Raw genomic sequence first — 16039 nt, forward strand, 5'->3', positions numbered from 1 at the left:
AGCTCCCGTTGCTCGGTCCCTGCTCCTGCCAACCTAGCAGTTTGAAAGCATGTCAAAGTGCAAGTAGATAAATAGGTACCGCTCCAGTGGGAAGGTAAATGGCATTTCCGTGCGCTGCTCTGGTTTGCCAGAAGCGGCTTAGTCATGCTGGCCACATGACCCGGAAGCTGTACGCTGGCTCCCTCGGCCAATAAAGCGAGATGAACGCCGCAACCCCAGAGTCAGCCACGACTGGATCTAATGGTCAGGGGTTCCTTTACCTTTATCATTTCCTCTCAGTCTCCTCTTTTCCAGGCTAAACATACCTAGCTCCTTCAACTGTTCCTCATAAGGCTTGGTTTCCAGATCCTTGATCATCTTATTTGCCCTGCTATGCACATGTTCCAGCTTGCCAATATCCTTCTTAAATTATGGTGCCCAAAATTGGACACAGTATTCCAGGTGTGGTCTGACCAAGGCAGAACAGAAAGGCTTGTTAGGGCCATGTGATCTGAGCTCGGAGCAACTAGCTCAAACCTCTTTATACACTGAACTTCTTAGGTAGACTGAGAGAGAACAATAGACTCATAACCTTCCTCCCAAGGTGAAAAGGAGTGACCTAGCTAAGCCTGGCAGGACAGCTTACTCTATGGCATTAACCCCTTCATGCATTAAGTAGACTTAAGCTTGTTGGTTATATAAGGCTGGTTATCCCACAATTACTGGGACACGGGTGGCGCTGTGGGTTAAACCACAGAGCCTAGGACTTGCCGATCAGAAGGTCAGCGGTTCGAATCCCCACGACGGGGTGAGCTCCCTATGCTTGGTCCCAGCTCCTGCCAACCTAGCAGTTCGAAAGCACGTCAAAGTGCAAGTAGATAAATAGGTACCGCTCCAGTGGGAAGGTAAACGGTGTTTCTGTGCGCTGCTCTGGTTCACCAGAAGTGGCTTAGTCATGCTGGCCACATGACCCGGAAGCTGTATGCCGGCTCCCTCGGCCAATAAAGTGAGATGAGCGTCGCAACCCCAGAGTCGTCTACGACTGGAACTAATGGTCAGGGGTCCCTTACCTTTACCTTTATCCCACAATTTGCTGAGCAGCTGAGACTGCCAGCATCCACTCCCAATCAGAGGGTTTAAATTTAGGCTGAGGGTCACAACTCAGTTGGTAGAGCATCTGGTTGGAATGCAGAAGATCCCATGTTCGATGCACAACAGCATTTCCAGATAGGACTAGAAAAGGCTAATTGTCTGAAATCCTGGAGAAACCACTTCCAATCTGTGTGGACAATACCATACCTCCCCCTCTCTGAGCTAAATGGACCATCCCAGTGGTGCAGTAATAAAACTGCTAGCAAATTTGCAAAGCTAAGCAGGGTCTGGTATGGTTTCAAATTGGATGGGGAACTGCCTGATGAGATAAGACCCTTGTGGTCTCTTACAATTCTATGATTCTATGGCCTGACTCACTTTAAGGCAGCTTCCTATATTCTGATTGAAACCAGTCCTTTATTCAGAAACATGAGGACTAGTATCTCACTTTATTTTATTTTTTTAAGGGGGAAACAGATGCAGCTTAGTGGGTAGAGCAGCTGTCTGGCATGCAGAAGACTCCAGGTTCAATCTGGGTGGGGCTGGCAAAGGCCAAATTATCAAAACATATAATCACATACATTATTTCCCCCCTTTTTCTCCACACCCCCTTCCATCCCCCCCACCAAGGACTTCCCTCAGCTCCTCTCTCTGATTTTTTTGCACATATTATTCTCTGCATGTTGTAAAATTATACCTATCCTTGCCTTATCTATTGTTATGTGCTGAGTTGAATAGGATCCAAAATGCAGCAGTCTGATTGGTCCTAGAACAATAGGATTCGGAATGCAGCAGTCTGATTGGTCCACAGGAGCCACCCAATCCAGCCCCAGGTGGAAGTGAATCTGCAACCTGATTGGCCTACAGGAGAATCCCGGAAATAGCCAATCACTTGGGGCCCACTGTGTAAATAATGTATATAAAGCAGATACTTTGAGGGGACTTTCATTCCCTCCTCACCACTATGAGCTGAATAAAGAGCATGAAATCCACATTCGACTCTGAGTATATTTCACTGGTGACAAAGGTGGGATCCCGCTGAGCTGACCGCCACACACAGCACCGCAGCACCGCCACCTGCCGCACTGCTGCCTCGCACCGTGTATTCAGGCTTCAGCTCTGGGACCCAAGGAACTCAGAATGGCAACCAACAGCAGCTTCTTGCCATTCAACCCAACATCAGGAGACTGGGAAGCGTATACCTCTTTCACCTTCCTCCTATGTAATCAACCAATAAATTCCTGCTATGTAACAAAAGAAGTGCCATGGTCAGATCACTTCCTGGTGCAACTGGACTTCTCCGCGACCCTTCCCCTCTGCAGGGAGGTGGGACCAATTCGGATGGTCCGCCCCCGCCACTTAATGGATCCAAATGGTTTCCAGAGAGTGGTAGGGGATGCTTTATCCCATGTTGATGGCCTTTCAGCTGATTCCCTGGTGGCCCGCTGGAATGCGGAGTTAACCAGGGCTATCGACTGTCTGGCTCCGAAGCGCCCTCTCCGATTGCATGGAGCCCGGACAGCCCCGTGGTTTTCTTCGGAGCTGAGGGCGATGAAACAATCGCTGAGACGGCTAGAGCGTCGGTGGCGGAAAACTCACTCCGAATCTGACCGGACACAGGTTAGAGCTCAACTTCGAGCCTACCAAGTGGCGATAGCGACGGCGAAGAAGACTTTCTTCACCGCCTCTATTGCATCTGCAGAAAATAGTAGCAGGAGACTCTTTCAGGTGGTTCGCAATTTAACGGAACCACCTTTACCACCGGGGCCTTGTAAAGACCCCAAGATCTCCTGCAACGATTTTGCAAAGTTTTTTGCAGATAAAATCACTCATATTCGGAGGGAGCTAGACACCACCGTGGGAGCAGGGCTGGGGCGGGAGAGTGCTAGAGCTCTGTCTGGTCAAGTTGCATGGAATCAATTTCAATCCGTTACCCCCGAGGATGTGGACAGGCTGCTTGGACGCGTGAAACCAACCACCTGTCTCCTTGATCCTTGCCCATCCTGGCTAATAAAAGCAAGCCGGGAAGGGCTGGGCGATGGGCTCTGCGGGGTGGTGAATGCTTCCCTCTGTGAGGGAACATTCCCAGATCCGCTGAAAGAGGCGGTCATTAAACCGCTTCTTAAAAAACCATCTTTAGACCCGGCCAGTATGGCCAACTATCGCCCAGTCTCAAATCTTCCATTCTTGGGCAAGGTGATTGAGCGCGTGGTTGCTGAACAACTCCAGGCACGCCTGGAGGATGCGGACCATTTGGATCCCTTCCAATCAGGATTCAGGCCTCATCATGGGACTGAAACTGCCTTGGTCGCGCTGGTTGATGATCTCCGGCGAGCTAGGGACAAAGGTGAGAGTTGTTTCCTAGTTCTGCTGGATCTCTCAGCGGCCTTTGATACAATCGACCATAACATCCTTCTGGACCGTCTAGAGGGGCTGGGAGCTGGGGGCACTGTTATGCAGTGGTTTCGCTCCTTCCTCCTGGGCCGTGTTCAGAAAGTGGTGGTGGGGGATGAGTGCTCAGACCCCTGGGCCCTCACTTGTGGGGTGCCTCAGGGTTCCGTCCTCTCCCCCATGCTTTTTAACATCTATATGAAGCCACTGGGAGAGATCATCAGGGGGTTTGGACTGGGTGTCCATCAATATGCAGATGATACCCAGCTCTACCTCTCTTTCAAATCAGAACCAGTGAAGGCGGTCAAGGTCCTGTGTGAGTGCCTGGAGGCAGTTGGAGGATGGATGGCGGCTAACGGATTGAGGTTGAATCCTGACAAGACAGAAGTACTGTTTTTGGGGGACAGGGGGCGGGCTGGTGTGGAGGACTCCCTGGTCCTGAATGGGGTAACTGTGCCCCTGAAGGACCAGGTGCGCAGCCTGGGAGTCATTTTGGACTCACAGCTGTCCATGGAGGCGCAGGTCAATTCTGTGTCCAGGGCAGCTGTCTACCAACTCCACCTAGTACGCAGGCTGAGACCCTACCTGCCCGCGGACTGTCTCGCCAGAGTGGTGCATGCTCTGGTTATCTCCCGCTTGGACTACTGCAATGCACTCTACGTGGGGCTACCTTTGAAGGTGACTCGGAAACTACAACTAATCCAGAATGCGGCAGCTAGACTGGTGACTGGGGGCGGCCGCCGAGACCACATAACACCGGTCTTGAAAGACCTACATTGGCTCCCAGTACGTTTCCGAGCACAATTCAAAGTGCTGGTGTTGACCTTTAAAGCCCTAAACGGCCTCGGCCCAGTATACCTGAAGGAGCGTCTCCACCCCCATCGTTCTGCCCGGACGCTGAGGTCCAGCGCCGAGGGCCTTCTGGCGGTTCCCTCATTGCGAGAAGCAAAGCTACAGGGAACCAGGCAGAGGGCCTTCTCGGTAGTGGCGCCTGCCCTGTGGAACGCCCTCCCATCGGATGTCAAAGCGATAAATAACTACCTGACATTCAGAAGACATCTTAAGGCAGCCCTGTTCAGGGAAGTTTTTAATCTGTGATATTTTAGTGTATTTTTGGTTTTCTATGGAAGCCGCCCAGAGTGGCTGGGGAAACCCAGCCAGATGGGCGGGGTACAAATAATAAATTATTATTATTATTATTATTATGTAATCAACAAATAAATTTGTGTATGTTTATTCAAAACCTGCCAAGGAGTCCAATTCATTTTGTTGTCTTTTTAGATAATTTGTATAAAGTTCCAATTCTTCCTTAAAGTCACAGTTGTCCTTATCCCGCAGTTTGTATGTCAATTTAGCCAACTCTTCATAGCTCATCAATTTTTCTTGCCACTGCTCTTTCATTGGGATTTCCTCATTCAGATGAAGGCATAGTTTCAATATTCTCTGAAGGTATGAATACCTGTTAGTCCTGCTCAAGAGCAGGCTAAGGCCCATTGATTTCAACAGGTCTAAGTATGAATTTGTTGGATATCTTCATTTGGTCTGCGTTTGACATTAGCGATGCTCAGATCCAACCTATTGACATTGAAGGCTGGGCTGAACTTAGGTCCATTGATTCCAGTGGATCTCCTTTGAGTCAGTCTTAGTTAGAAGACAAACCCTTTGGGTGCTATAAAAAGAATCAAACTGTAATAACATTTTCTTAAAAAGCAGATAAAACCTCTCATATAACAGAGGGCGAAGAGAATTCAGATTCTCAGCCCCAACACACACAAATATACACCCACACTGCTCTGTGTTTCACTTGCTAATGTGTTTCAGCGAATGTTGATTGGAAGTTTGGAGCCAATAACTCAAAACAGAATGGGTGGGTGGGAAGAATAAAATGTGGGGGGGGGGGTCCGTCACTCGGCCTTTGCAACAGAACGACACTGGTAGGTAAACACAGAGGAAATCAAGGACAAAAGTCCAAGTGACTCAGCCTGTACACAGATGATACTGAACCCTGAAGGCATCTTTGGCAAGGTTCGGCAGACAGGAGCCCACTCTGATCGTTCAAAAAACAATGAGTGACATGATTAGAAGAGATGGATGGATGGATGGATTGGAAGCCAGCCCTCTCACTTTGGGGCTCAGCAGAAATCGCACCCCCACCGTTCACCTCTTGGTGTTCCAGGTTACTCTGCCCGATGTCTTCAAGCTAATAAGGACCTGGGAGAGAAAACCATAATGAGGCCCTCAAGGTATGGATTTTCCAGCCTGTCGGAGATGATTTGAAGAGAGGTTCAATGGTGACATGTGTAGGAGACTCACACACACACACACACACACACACACACACCTGAATAGATGTGTAACTCAAGCAAAGTCCTTGGGCTGGGGAGAGAAAATAAGGAAGCTTTTTCAGGAAGACATTCCTTCTACAGCTCTTTGCTTACCTGGACATCAGGAGTCATAGACTTGTGGAGTTGCAAGGGAGCTCTCCAAGGGTGATCTTGTTCAACCCCATGCCGCAATGCGGGAATCGCAGCTCAAGAACCCCTGGTGGATGCTCATCTGACCGACATTTAAGAACCTCCAACAAAAGAGAGTTCACCACCTTCTGAGGGAGTCTGTTCACCTGTCAAATGGCTCCCACCAGCAGAAAGTTCTTCTAAGAGAACCAGCATGGTGCAGTGGTTAGAGCACCAGACAAAAACCTGGGAGAGACCAGGGTTTAAATCCCTTCTTGGCTATGAAACTCACAGGGGGTAGTGGCGGAGAACAGGCAGGGGTGTGGCTGGCGTGCATCCTGGGGGGCATGTCACGCATCCTGGGGGGCATGGTGTGCTGCCCGCAGGGGCGTGGTGCGTATCCTGGGGGTGTGACGCGTATCCTGGGGGCATGGCACCCAGTGCAGGCGGGCAGCCGCGATGGCACCCCACCGAGATTGTGCCGCCGGGGGCGGTGTGCTCCCCCTGCACCCCTGTTCCTCCGCCAGTGACTGGGAGACCAGTTACTGCCTTCTCTCAGCCTAACCTACCTCACAGTGGAGAGTGCTCTTGTGTTCGAATCCTGCTTGCTAGTTTCCCATAAGTATCCGGTGAGCCACTGTGAGAGCAGGATGCTGGACCAGATGTGCCAGTGGCCTGATCTAGAGAAAGGCTCTTCTTACGTTCTCAGGGTCTTCTCGGTGGTAGCCCCCAAGCTGCGGAATGAACTGCCCACTGAGACACGGTGGTCAACTTCTGCTACCATCTATCAGGCTTCCCTGGACCTCTGGTACCAGCTGTGTGATGTAGTCACCTTGTTTTTATTGCATATTGGGTTTTCCTTTTGCGAAAGCTTGTTTTTTGATATGCTGCCTTGCTGCTATTTTAGCGAGAAAGATAGGCATGCTTTCAATCAATGAACTCCCCCAGATGCTTTGGGGGGGTATGCAGGTGTCAGACTGGCTCACGGCCCAGGACTCCTTTACTCCCTGCTGTAAGCCCTCCGCCAGCTGCAGAGCATTGTGGGATTCCCCCGCTCGCAGCCGGCAGGAGAGAGCAAGAGCTGCATTAGAGAGCTCCGCCCGCCCACCCCCTTTCGTCCCCGCCTGCTCCCCTTGCCTCACTCCACCCCATTAGTCATGCTGTCTCATTTTCTATTAGTTCCCTTCAATATTTTATGGGGCCTGTTTCCCTTCAGGTAGCAACAATGCAGGGGTCAGCAGAATCTAGTGCTGCGCTCTCAAGTGCCGGCGCTGTGACTGCTGTATATTATTTACCAGAGCATTATTATGGCCCGCCAGCCTCGCTCAAAGTGAAAAGGCCTGTCAGGACCTCTCCTCGTCCAGGCGGAGAGAGGCACGGGAAAAGGTGGAAGGTGTCACGTGCGAATCCTGCCCGCCTGGTGAAACGCAGGCAATCGCAGTGCTCCACTTGACCCTCAGCTCCTTCCCCCTCCTCCTTTCTCCATGTCAATCGCTTTCCTGAATTGAGTGCCAATTCAACACACATGCAAACACATGCACACACACACATACCCAAAATGCCTGGAAATATGAATTGCATCAGTGTGGATGGATAATATTATCGTTGTTGTAAGAAAAAGCTGCTCCTTTTCCCTTATGGGGTATACAAGAGCCTGCAGAGAGTCCTTAAGTGGGTTCCCTATCAGTGGAAGAAAATAACAGAGGCCAACCAGAGTATATTCAGAAGTAAAGTGGCTAGTAAGCCTGATCTTAATTGAAGGAACTGTTGCAACAGGGTCCCCACTCACCACATGCAGGAGGGAGGAGAACATGGGTGGCACTGTGGTCTAAACTACTGAGCCTCTTGGGCTTGCCGATTGGAATGTCGGCAGTACGAATTCCCATGATGGAGTGAGCCCCCGCTTTTCTGCCCCAGGTCCTGCCAACCTCGCAGTTCGAAAGCACACCAGTGCAAGTAGATGAATAGGTGCCACTGCGGCAGGAAGGTAAACAGCATTTCCATGTGCTCTGGCTTCCATCACGGTGTCCCGTTGCACCAGAAGCGGTTTAGTCATGCCGGCCACGTGACCCAGAAAGCTGTCTGTGGATAAACGCCGGCTCCCTCGGCCTGAAAGTGAGATGAGCGCCGCAACCCCATAGTCGCCTTTGACTGGACTCAACAGTCCAGGGGGTCCTTGACCTTTTTACCTTTATGCTGGAGAAAGGTTGGAGGGTATGTTAGTGGTCATCACTGCCTCCTGTGGCAGTGAGTTCCACATTTAACTATGCACAGGAGGCTAATGGTTTCTGCATGCCTTCTGAATAAACACGCTTTCATTTCCCAACACAGCGCAAGGTTCCTGAGTTTCCTAGCTCCGCCTGGTGTGCCTCATTCCAGTTCAGTCTGCACAAGATTGGCACTGTCCCAAAGCATGCATCTCCCCCCCCCCTCCTTTAAAGCCTCACAGCCAAGGGAACACACAGACACATATACACCCAGGAGCAAAGGGCAGGCTGCAAGCCAAGTCAGCGCTCTTTTTTTTCATCACTCTACTGGCTGGTTTGGCAAAAGAACAAGGGCAGACTGTTCTCTGCTAATCCCTCCTCTGGGCTGGGAGCAGGGGAGAGGCATGAACTCAGCCGGGAGCAAGAGAGAGCAGATCTGTGTGCCACGCACACGCATGCGTCGGTGCATGCCAGCTTTTGAGAGCATCCCGGCTAATACCTGCTGAGTCACATCTGGATGAGTCCAGCGGTGTCACCACCGCAAAGCAATTTGTCTCTCGCTCAGGCAAGAGGCATCCATGGTGGATCACCGGCTCTCTGCAAGCAGAGCGAGGCCGGGAGAACAATGTCCCTTTCTCTTTGCTGAATTGCCGCATGGCTGAGCTCGCCTCTTCCTCCAGAAAGGGCAGCGGGCAAAGAGTTCGAGCCTGATCTTCGCATCTAGACAACTGTCTGCCAGCGAGGTGGGGTGTTTTGAATGAAGCGGGGGAGCAGCTTGGGGGCCCTTCGCATGCAGAAGGTCCCAGGTTCACTCCCAGAAACCTGGAGAACCTCTGCCAGTCAGTGCAGTCAACAGCATAGCCTCCAAAAATTATCCCATGAAAATAGGAGTGTCTGTCGTTGTTGTTGTTGTTGCTGTTTTATACCCTGCCCATCTGAATGGGTTTCCCCAGCCACTCTGGACGGCTTCCAACAAATATTTAAACATAATAAAATCTAACCAACAAACTGAAACTAGCACAGGGACAAATAAAAGGGGATAACTTCACCCATTGTGACTTCCCTTTATTACACGGTGTTATGTACTACGCTTGGATCCTAGAACAATAGGCAAGTAGGATCCTAGAATGCAACAACTTTTTTTAAATATATTTTTTATTAATTTTCCAATATAAGATTATACAAACACAAAACCTCCAATTTATCACCAACATCCTCTTTTTGGACTTCCATCAACATGTCTGGTAATTCTCCGTTTTACTCACTTCTTCCACATTTCTCAATTTAATATTGCACTACCTTAATATCTTATTTTACCTTGTTTTTTTAAACAATAATTCTATTATACATTCTCACAGAGCTTCCTGAAAACTTACAAACGTTATCTGATCATCACATATACTTTTCATATAATCTGTAAATTTATTTCAGTCTTCAGTGAATTTCTGGTCCCTTCAGTTCCGGATCCTCCCTGTTAATTTAGCAAGTTCTGCGTAGTCCATTAATTTAATTCTCCATTCTTCCATCGTACGCAATTCTTCTTGTTTCCATTTTTGGGCCAACTTAGAATGCAACAACTGATTGGTTTGCAGGAAAAGACCAAACAGGCTCCAGGAGGAAGTTAATCAGCCTATTAGGCTGGTAGGATCGTAGAATGCAATAACTGATTGGCCTGCAGGAAAAGACCAATCAGGCTCCAGGAGGGAAGCAGAATCAGCCAATCAGACGGGACTCATTGTGTAAATAATGTATATAAAAGCCTGAGGTTTTGGGGGACAATTCAATCACTGTTTTACAAGCTGCAATAAAGAGCATGAAATCAGTACAGGACTCTGAGTATATTTCACACATACAGCCCAACATGACAAAAAAAACCCAACAGCATACGAATCGATATGGCTAAGCTGACCGACCCAACAACCCCTTCCACCTTCTCACATGCAAACAAAACTTAATGCAGTCAACTATAGACAACCAGCCATGTCCTGCCCCCCCAATCTCTCTCACCGCCAATGAAAACGAATAAATGCATAGAAAGAGAACCTGCCTACATGACGCTTACACTAAAACCCTGCACATATGCTACATAAAAGAATGAAAGTTTACTTCTTCTTCTTCTTCTTCTTCTTCTTCTTCTTCTTCTTCTTCTTCGATCCCTCGTAGCCGAGTAAGATTGTCTTCCATGAACACAGTCTTAACAGTGCGTCCGTAAGTGACTGTGGACGCCAGTTCTGGATCCACACATCCTTCCACAGTGGGGGACATAGGTTTCCGGGCGGGAGTTGATCATGGCAGGGTTTGCCAAGTGTCCCTTCCTCTTAGTACGTTTCTCCCTTTCATCCTGAGTTCGAGTGTCTTCAAAGCCCATGACACCTTTGGTAAAGGCTGTTCTCCAACTGGAGAGCTCACAGGCCAGCATTTCCCATTCGTCAGTGTTTATACTACATTTTTTTAGATTTGCCTTGAGAGAGTCTTTAAATCTCTTTTGTTGACCACCGGCATTACACTTTCAATTTTAAAGTTTGAAATAGAGTAGTTGCTTTGGAAGATTCTCCCTCCCTCCCCACCTCCCTTCTCTCCCAACTTTATACTATATACAATATCAACATCCCACATCAAATAGAACTGATTGGTAGAAAGGAGATTATGATCTGAAAAATAAGACAATGTATGCACTTTTGTAAACCAAGAAAATCTTTAATAAAAACCATAACACACACACACACACACACAATTTTCATTACAATTGAAAATACTCATTTTGCATCCTTAAGACATCAAGGGCTTCCCTTCTTCTATTTTCATGGTTCATTTCACATATCATAAATCCCTGCATATTTTACAAAAACTATACCAATCGGTGTTCCATTATTACATCCATCCAAACTTATTTACACTGTTGAATTTATCTTAACGCTGCCAGCGTTTTCAGCTGTACACAGTTATTTCCCATATATTCAATGAACGCTTTCCAATCTTCTCTAAACGTATGTTCTTCTTGTTCTCTTATTCTATACATGAAGTCTGCAGGTTGTGCATATTCCGTCAGATTAAGTTGCCATTCTTCTTTGGTTGGGACCTCGCTCGTTTTCCATTTGGGGGCTAACGAAACATGGGTGGCATACATAAATAACCTTTTTTGACACTTGGGAATTTCAATCTGAATTATCCCCAACAGAAAGGACTCTGGGGGTTTTTTTTGGGGGGGAAGTACTTTTAAACATTTTTTCCAATTCTTTATGGATCATTTCCCAACACTCTTTTTCCCTTTTTACAAGTCCTGGCATGAAGCATTTTCTATCTGTCTTTATTCAAAACCAAATGGACTGGAGTCTTATTTTATTTCAAGGGGAAGGGTCATAGCTCAGTGGCAGAGCAGCTGCTTAGCATGTAGAAGGTCCCTGGCAGCATCTCTACAGGAGGGGAGGGGACTCTAGTGCTCAGGTGCTGCTTGTGAGTTTCCCACAAGCCTCTGCTTGGCCACTATAAGAACAGGATACTGGACTGACCCAGCAGACTTTTCTTAGGTTCTTAGGTGAGGCATCCTGTCTGCCTTCTTTTTCAACAATAAAAAGAAACCCAACTGCAGGAGAAGAGAAAGTTTGGAGGAGAAAAGTTCCTGTCGGGTAGAGGGGAAAACGAACCCAGGAGTCCTGCCCTCTAACATCTCCACCTTCACCACAGCAGCCTGGGGAGCTTTGAAAGTACACAATCAATGGATTCCTTGGTACCTGTCAGTTTGCATTTAAACTGAGCAGGATGTGTTCTGGATGTTTGAGGCTGAGGAGGAAATCTATCCAAGTGTTTGGGAGAAACACACCGCGTGGTTCTTTAAGAAAAGAAAAGGAATTAGCTCCCAAGCCTACCTTCAGACTTGCAAAAGCAGCTCTAGGTTTTTGTCTGTAACCTTCAGCTGCAACCTCTTATAGGTACATCCATCAGCCTCAAATCTAGATTTGGGGCATCCAAAGGACATGGTTGGGGGGCCTCTGTCTCCCAGAGAGTTGTAAGAACACAAGAAAAGCCTGCTGGATCTGACCAATTGTGCAGCCAGTCCAGCCTCACAGTGGCAACCTCCCAATTGGAAACCCTCAAGCAGAATGCAAGTGCAAGAGGACTCTGTCCTCCCGTGACTTTCGGCAACTGGTACTTATTTTATGATTTATGCCTTGCCCATCTGTCTTGGTTGCCCCAGGCAATGTGGGCAACTTTCATTTTTTTTTTAAGAAATATTTATTGAGATTTTACAAAAACATAGATTTACAAAATAGAAAAAAAGTCACATAGAAAGAAAAAAATACAAAAAAGAAGACATAGAAAGATACATAAAAAAGAAAAAGGATGAATAAAAATACAAAATACAAAAAACAAATAGATAAAAAAGAATTAAAAACAAATCCGTTTTTAATAACTTTAAACTCATTAGCCTGTTTCCTTGACCTCCTCACACCTCCCTTTTTTGTATTCCCCTTTAAATAATCAAATCAGCAAATCCTTACCCTCTTTTGTTTATCTTAACTCTATATCTTAACATATTATAACTCTATATTTTCATCCATTTATCAATTCATTTTTGCATATTCTTATTGACTTTGTTGCTGATGCCACTTATTTTCAATCCAACATCTTTTTAACATTCATTAATTTTACAGTGTTTCTGAAGATAGTCTTTAAATTTCTTCCAGTCTTCTTCCACCAACTCTTCTCCCAGGCAATGTGGGCAACTTTCAGCATATGTAGAAACATAATCCTTCTCTTTGCCAATACTCGTAGCCAAGTAAAATTGTCTTCCATAAACATGGTCTTAACGGTAGGTCCATAAGTGACTTTGGAGGCCAATTCTGGATCCACACATCCTTCCACAGTGCGGACATAGGTTTCCTGGTAGTAGTTGATCACAATGAGGGTTTGCCACATGTGCCTTCCTCTTAGAAGGTTTCTCCCTTGCGTCCTGAGTTCAAGTGTCTTCAAAACCCACTGCACCTTTGGTAAAGGCTGTTCTCCAATTGGAGCACTCACAGGCTAGTGTTTCCCAGTTGTTGATGTTTATACTACATTTTTTTAGATTTGCCTTGAGAGAGTCTTTAAACCTCTTTTGTTGACCACCGGCATTACGCTTTCCATTTTTAAGTTTGGAATAGAGCAGTTGCTTTGGAAGACAATAACCAGGCATCCGCACAACCAGTCCAACAAAGTTGATGTTGAAGAATCATTGCTTCACCATGGGTGATCTTTGCTTCTTTCAATACACTGGCATTAGTTCACCTGTCTTCCCAAGTGTTGTGTAAGAATTTTCAGAGACACTGTTGATGGAATCTTTTGAGGAGTTTTAGATGGCATTTATAAGTGGTCCATGTTTCACAAGCATACAGTAACATTGGTAGTGCAATAGCTTTGTAAACAAGCATTTTGGTTTCCCTGCAAATGTCCCAGTCCTCAAACACTCTGCACTTCAATTGGGAGAAGGCTGCACTCGCAGAGCTCAGGCGATGGTGGATTTCACATCAGTGTACAGTGGTACCTCTGGTTAAGAACTTAATTCATTCTGGAGGTCTGTTCTTAACCTGAAACTGTTCTTAACCTGAGGTACCACTTTAGCTAATGGGGCCTCCCGCTGCCGCCACGCCGCCGGAGCACGATTTCTGTTTTCATCCTGAAGCAAAGTTCTTAACCCAAGGTACTATTTCTGGGTTAGTGGAGTCTATAACTTGAAGCGTATGTAACCTGAAGCGTCTGTAACCCGAGGTACAACTGTATAAAAACATAATAGCTCCATACTCTCTGACATTTCTCCAATGAAAATAGGGACATCCTAAGGAAAAGCGGGACATTCCAGGATCAAATCAGAAACCAGGACATCTTCTGTAAATCCAGGACTGTCCCTGGAAAATAGGGACACTTGGAGGGTCTGCATTAGCTGTCCATGAGTTATGATAGTGTTTTGAGAGAAGGAGGAAGCCCCCAAGACAGAACCTTTGGTCCATTTAGCTTAGAATTGACTACCCTTCCTGGCAGAGACTCCCCAGAGACCCTCCAAGCCTTTCCTGGAGGCACCAGGATTAAAACTGGGACCTTTGACATGCTCCATGACTGAACTATGGCCCTTCCATTAAAAAAGAGGGTGGGGAAATATTTTGGCTGAATGGGCCTGGTCCTTATCTTCCCCCACCCTGTTCCCTGCAAGGAGCATAGGACTTCATGTGGCTTGAGGAAGATCAAATGGGGAGGCCAAATTGACTCTGCAGGCTCTGCAGGTTGAAGGTTTCTCTTCCCTGCCTGAATGCACAGAAACAAACTGCCTTGTTACAGAGTCAGACCACCAGCCCACTGACTACCAGAGACTCTCCGAGATTTCAGTCAAGACACTCCCCTTGCCCTGCTTGGAAATTCCTGGGATTGAACATGGATCATCTGTATGCCAAGCAGATGCTCTAACTATTGAGGTCACACACTTAAAAATATTACAGTGGTACCTCGGGTTAAGAACTTAATTCGTTCTGGAGATCTGTTCTTAACCTGAAATTTTTGTTAACCTGAGGTACCACTTTAGCTAATGGGGCCTCCTGCTGACACCGCGCCGCCGGAGCATGATTTCTGTTCTCATCCTGAAGCAAAGTTCTTAACCTGAGGTACTATTTCTGGGTTAGCAGGGTCTGTAACCTGAAGCGTCTGTAACCTGAAGCGTCTGTAATCCAAGGTACCACTGTACAAGAAGAAGAAGAAGAGTTTGGATTTGATATCCCGCTTTATCACTACCCTAAGGAGTCTCAAAGCGGCTAACAATCTCCTTTCCCTTTCCTCCCCTGTGAGGTGACTGAGGCTGAGAGGCTTCAGAGAAGAGTGACTAGCCCAAGGTCACCCAGCAGCTGCATGTGGAGGAGCGGAAACACAAACCCGGTTCACCAGATTACGAGTCTACCACTCTTAACCACTACACCACACTGGCTCTCAAGCTTCTAGTCTTCATAATTCTGACTTAAGTACTGTAGCTGCCTTATCCTGAGTCAGGCTGGTGGTCCAGTATTGCCTACCCTGACTTGCAGTCTCACTCCAGCAGTTTCCCAGACCTACCTGGCGATGTCATTGGGGAAGGAACCTGGGACCTTCTGCATGCAAAGCAGGTGGTCTGCTCCTGAACTGTGGGCAAGGAAAGAAGAATAGAAACAGGACACCTGGACCAGAGGTTCACAGCGAGGGGGGAGGGCGTGGCAGTGACATGCAAGGTGTTCTTGAAACTATTGCTCAGCTGTTGGAAGAGCACATGGGGAACCTCTTAAGAGTGTCTATTTTGGCTAACAGCAGGGGGAGGAAAGCCGCTCGGTGTTGTTTGCAGGAGAGTCCTCCATGCAAGAGAAGGTGCCTGTTTTGCAAGATTCTTAGTCAGGGCAGGGAAGCATGGAGTGTTTTCACTGCGAGAGAGGTTAGAGAGGGGTGTCACGATGGCAATCTGTAAGTACCATCACAAGGAGAAGGAGTGGGCGGGCGTCAGGAAAATAGCAGTTTCTTCTGAAGAGTGCTTAATGCTGCAACTTAAACCTGGGAACACAGCAACAGTCTCTCTCACATACACAAAGCGGGGAACTGGTATCCGAAAGCAGGGACAAGCAGCTATTCCTCTTTGTTGGCTCTTGAAGTGACCCCCAAATGTGGGATCCCTTGTACCCATGTCAAAATTTTGCAGTTGTTCTGCAATATAAACCCTGCATTTGCAAGTCATACAACACACTGGGGTTCCTACTTGTGAGTCAAGGACCCACCACCCACATAGGAGTATAATAAGACACAAGGACACATTATTTTAGGTTAATGGGCAAAATTAGGCCACAACTTTTATTGGTTACAGCATGTGAGTAGTACTGGCTTAGGCACTGGATGAAACAGCAATACCAGACTCCACCCCGCACAGCTGGGAGTCAT

General features: G+C 47.3%; 1 long non-coding RNA gene across 2 annotated transcripts; it reads right to left on the reverse strand.

Annotated features, from left to right (window-relative positions):
• Nucleotides 1-4671: 4671 nt before the first annotated feature.
• On the reverse strand, nucleotides 4672-15265 carry LOC310769608. 2 transcript variants are annotated; one of them, XR_014551734.1, is made up of 4 exons: nucleotides 15194-15260; nucleotides 6485-6649; nucleotides 5901-6018; nucleotides 4672-5131 (listed from the first exon to the last, which is right to left on the reverse strand). It is a non-coding gene; the product is annotated as an uncharacterized lncRNA (long non-coding RNA). The 2 variants fall into 2 exon arrangements; XR_014551733.1 differs by lacking the exon at nucleotides 6485-6649 and having other exon boundaries at nucleotides 15194-15265.
• Between the last annotated feature and the right edge of the window lie 774 nt (nucleotides 15266-16039).

Source organism: Podarcis filfolensis, assembly GCF_964270895.1.
Source record: "Podarcis filfolensis genome assembly, chromosome: 8".
In the NCBI taxonomy this organism is placed as follows: Eukaryota; Metazoa; Chordata; class Lepidosauria; order Squamata; family Lacertidae; genus Podarcis; species Podarcis filfolensis.